The 5139-nt window shown below is 35.6% G+C and overlaps 1 non-coding gene across 1 annotated transcript; it reads left to right on the top strand.

Annotated features, from left to right (window-relative positions):
• The first annotated feature begins 4239 nt into the window (after positions 1 to 4239).
• On the top strand, positions 4240 to 4358 carry LOC131933677 (5S ribosomal RNA). Its single transcript, XR_009385139.1, has one exon. It is a non-coding gene; the product is annotated as a 5S ribosomal RNA (ribosomal RNA).
• The last annotated feature ends 781 nt before the right edge of the window (positions 4359 to 5139 follow it).

Raw genomic sequence — 5139 nt, 5'->3', positions numbered from 1 at the left:
GGCATTTCCTCCAAGGCCATGTCCATCATGAACTCCTTCGTCAACGACATCTTTGAGCGCATTTCAGCTGAAGCCAGCCGTCTTGCCCACTACAACAAGCGCAGCACCATCACCTCCAGGGAGATCCAGACCGCTGTCCGTCTCCTCCTGCCCGGTGAGCTGGCCAAACACACGCCGTCAGTGAAGGCACCAAGGCTGTCACCAAGTACACCACCAGCAAATAAACACAACAGCAAACAACCACCTGGCTTGCTTGTTGTGGCTCTACTACTCGGCCCTTTTCAGGGCCTCCACCCATTCCCAATTAGCTCGGTTTGGTTTACATTGAACGAGTTTTCCCTCCCTCCCTCATCCACCCACCCACTCTGTGTAGCTGCCATGTTACAGTTTTTTTTTTTTGTTTAGTCATTCTTTTCTTTAATAAGTAGAGATAGATATACATACATACATAGGCCTACATAGTAATATGCCTATCCCAACAACTGCACACACTATTCTCTTAACACATTTCATGCTAATTCTATCCTTTAAACTAGACATAAAAAGGCCACATACTTATTACTGGGTGGCTCCTTTTTTTTAAAAACACTATTTCATTCTGCATCTCACACAGGGCATCAGCACACCTCTATGCATATCATTTATTGTGTGTTGTTTGGCATAGATCCAAGGGATGAATGGGATTTAATAGTTTTAATTCAGATTATAAGGCTGGCTGTTGTAATAGGAATTATTAGCCAACACTTTGATTCTTATCACCAGTGCTAACTGCCATTTTCATTACAATACATCCATTCTGGTGGGTTGGTTTTTTTCTGTCTTCATTATATATGTTGAACATAACTGTGTGAGTGTGGCTTTTGGTGTTTTTTATTATTTTTGTTTTTCTTTCATTAAAGCTACCATGTCAGATTGCTAAGGCATGCATCTGCACCATTTGTTCACTGATATACTTTTTTCCTACTACCATCATATCATATGATTCTTTTGGTTTTGTCTTTTGCTAGGCCTGGCTTGAAAATGAGTTGGTTACACTTTCTGCACAACATACATTCTCTTTAACAAGACAAAACAACAATTAAATACTCTGAACTTTTTTTTTTTATTATCATATATATACTTTTTTTTTTTTCAAAATACAGAAAATAAAAAATAACATGAGCTCAAGTACACAGCTTTCAAGAAGTTCATGGTTTTCTTTGCCAGCCTGCACAATGATTTCAGCACAGATTAAATTTAAACAATCAAAAGGAGGTTGATCTCTTACCGGCTGACGAGAAAGTTTGCGCAGAAGCATCATTTCTTAAGCCCCTGGTCAGTTGGAGTTGTAAAATGATGAGGTTTTCTTAACATTTGCCCTGGGGCATACATTTATGGTCCTGGTACTAGTTCTATACTGACAAGGATTCTTTCAAAGCAACTTGAGCCCAAAGGGAAGTATTTATATGCCTGCAACATAGCTGTGATTAATAAAGAATGAATTTCAATGCAAAAAATAATAATTTGAATCCCTGCAAGCTCCTTTCACATAAACCAGAGAGAAAAAAATGTATGCCAGTCTATAACATATACAATATAAATAAATTAGATTGAATATAAAGATTTTTTTTATTCCTCTCATTAGTTCAACCCTTCTCTTTTTATATAAACACCCAAGGCAGACGCTTGAGTAAATTAATATCCTTCCATATATTATAGAAGCATAAATAAATATGTGTAAAAAGTATTTCATATATGTATATATTTTTTTAAATATATATATATATATATATATATATATATTTTTATATATATATTTATTTATAATGTAAAAATATTGAATATATATACATAGACGAATATTGTATATATGTCTATATATACGTATGTATATATATGCATGTTTTGTGTATATATATATATAATATATTTACATGTGTGTCTAAATGTATATTCATTGAATATATATTTGAATGTATATTCAAATATATATATTTGAGTGTAGACGAAAGACGCTCAAGTAAAATAATATCCTTCAGAATATTATAATTATAAGTTTTTTTCTTCTACCCCAGCAAACAGAAGGATATATATATACACACATATATATAATTTATATTTACAAATATATATTATATAAGAATTAATATATATATTCATAATACATATATATATATATATATATATATATATATATATATATATATATATATTAAGTATATATATATATATATATATGTATAAATAAATAAGTTATATATATAGATATATTCATATATAATGTATTTATTATGTAAATATATGTATATATCAGTGTGCGTATATAAAGGTATGTATATATGTTCAAATATATTTATTTGTTTGTTCGGATACATATATATCTGTTGTGTGTATTAAATTGCGCTCTTCTGTCAGTTTTTTCATTTGACGACAGTCGGTTAAGGTACTGGCCCCAGCCTAAAGATATTAGTAGAGTCTTCATAATGTGATGCCATGGGCTAGCAAAAAATAAATGAAGAAAAATCACATAGCAGGACAAATTGACATTTTACATGCTTTCAAACTTAAACTGAAATCAGAAAATGATGTGAAATTCATCTTGTGTATATAGAAAAATAAGCATTGTGCCAAAATCCTAATCATTGGTATTAAAAATGACATCAGCTTAATTTAAAAACTGGAAATTGTTTTGCCCTGCCGGATGAGATACCGGTAGCAGACACAGGGTTCCAGGCTGATGAAAGAAAGCGGTATACTTAAAGACAAAAGAATACCCTGTGTTAAAGCGGAACCAGCTAAGATTAAAGCTTAAAGTAAAGGCCTGCCCTGTCGCAGAATGTTAAAGTGGCCGGTGAAAGATCCCCGCGCCAGGCTAAAAGCAAGCTGTACACTTATTACTTAACGAGGGCTTCTTCAGGTCTTGTCTGTAGGACAATTCAGTCACAATAACAGGCAGACCAGGCCAGCCCTGGATATAAGCTAATTCATTTTATGCGCTGCTTCGACAGTCAATGAATATGGAGCTGCGGTCAGACTTTCAAACAAACCGCCTGAGTATTTAAAATGGGAAACAATATTTATTAATATTATCACCAACTAGATCTAGATTATATAGGCTACAAGGAAACCCAGAACCAGACTGGAAAGAAGTAAATTTACTCCCACTAATGATGACTTATCACTAATACTAATAATTAAAAAAAATGTTTAAAAAAATTAATTGCTCAAACCTAATAATCATTACAATCAAGCATCAAGTCTGATAGCCAACATTGGACCTAAAATCTAGATCTATTAGTTTTTACTGAACTAAATCTTATGTTATTTACTAATAATTACTAATGCATTTAATTATTAATACCTAGGCTACTCATTCCTACAGAATCTAGAAATTCTAGATCTAGACTCTAGAGAAATACTGGCGTCCCAGGCCAACCTAACCTTTTAAGCAACATCCTTAATTAGCATTTAATTAACCATGGATCGCCTGCCTTTTTTTTTTCACCGTGAAATTATTATTGTAATTTTTGAAACAGTATTTTGAATAGATCTACCCTCCTGTTTATATTATTTTAGTTAAGCTAGAGCGTTAGATCTAGAATTCTAGATCGTCGCCTAGTTGCGTGTTTTAAAATGAAGCCAGAATATTAATAGACTGAAAATAAATGTGCCAGTTGTCGTGGGAAAAGGTTAAAAGAATAATTAATAAATGAAAAGCATTGAACTATTTCTCAAACATTAAATTAGTAGACTTGTAGGCGGCTAGATCTAGATCTATGTGATGAGTTGGATTAAAATTGAATGAATTCGTGCAGAATGTTTCGGAAGGAGTGAGTGAGCGGGAGACCCAAAAAAGTTAAAGTATCGCCTTTCCGATAGATCATTTCACATGAAAGCGATAGTTAAAGGACAGGTCGGATGCAGGGGGCACCTGGTTTTCTGATTTTAGTCAAGGAAAATGGGGAAAATGTATTTATTTTGTATTTTACAACGCGCGATGCTCGAAAATTAGTAGCTCAGGGAAGTCTACCGGTGGTTACCGCCTCAGGTTAAAAATAGCGACCAATGGCTGTAGAGGGAAAAAAAGGCACATAGTATTCGATATTAAAACAATGTTTCGCTTTTGTGGAGATTTAGGGCGTTTTTTATTATTGAAATAATATGAGGAAAGCAGTGAAATCATTATTGTAGCCAGAAAAGGACGAATAACTGCTGATTTCGTTTGAGTATATTTATAAGCCCCAATTTTCTCACACAGATGTCTACGGCCATACCACGTTGAAAATACCGGTTCTCGTCCGATCACCGCAGTCAAGCAACGTCGGGCGTGGTTAGTACTTAGATGGGTGACCGCTTGGGAACACCACGTGTTGTAGACTTTTTTTCATCTTTTGTCTTTTATTTTTTGCCCCACTGGACACCTATTCTTACCACCTGCACTCTTTCCTAAGTTCACCACATACCTGTGAACACTTTTGTAATATCGAAATATTTTTTGTTTGTTTCTTTTGTGCCTTCACGGTAGGCTACCTCGATCCTACCCACCCATGGAAACAAACCCCTTAAAAACCAACAAAGGAAAGATGACCACTCTGCCCAAATTAAATAAATAAACTAAGTAGGCTACAACCTAATAATTAGAAGTAACTCAGTAAGTTAAATAAGGGGTAGGTATGGAAAACATTCGTGTAGGGGTTACAACCACTCGAGCTAATTCGGAAACGTATGGGTGGCCCTAATAAGGGCCGGATGGGTAGAACAAATGGGTGGTCCTGGGTTGAGTTTAACCGCCGAAGCCGTACAGGGTGCGACCTTGACGTTTCAGAGCATAGACGACATCCATAGCAGTGACGGTCTTCCTCTTGGCGTGCTCAGTGTAGGTGACGGCATCACGGATGACATTTTCAAGGAACACCTTGAGGACACCTCTGGTTTCTTCGTAGATCAGACCAGAGATACGTTTGACACCACCTCTGCGAGCAAGACGACGGATGGCTGGCTTGGTGATACCTTGGATGTTATCACGCAACACCTTCCTGTGACGCTTGGCGCCTCCTTTGCCGAGTCCCTTACCACCTTTGCCTCGGCCAGACATATTGAATTTTTCTTCTTTGTTGATGAAGGAGTGTTCGAAAAACGCCGTCTGCAGAGAAACTCGCT

This window comes from Physella acuta, unplaced genomic scaffold, assembly GCF_028476545.2.
Source record: "Physella acuta isolate Inbredline_101_S28 unplaced genomic scaffold, ASM2847654v3 ptg002597l, whole genome shotgun sequence".
In the NCBI taxonomy this organism is placed as follows: Eukaryota; Metazoa; Mollusca; class Gastropoda; family Physidae; genus Physella; species Physella acuta.
Note: the sequence above shows the minus strand (reverse complement) of the source record. Positions and strands in the feature narration are given on the sequence as shown.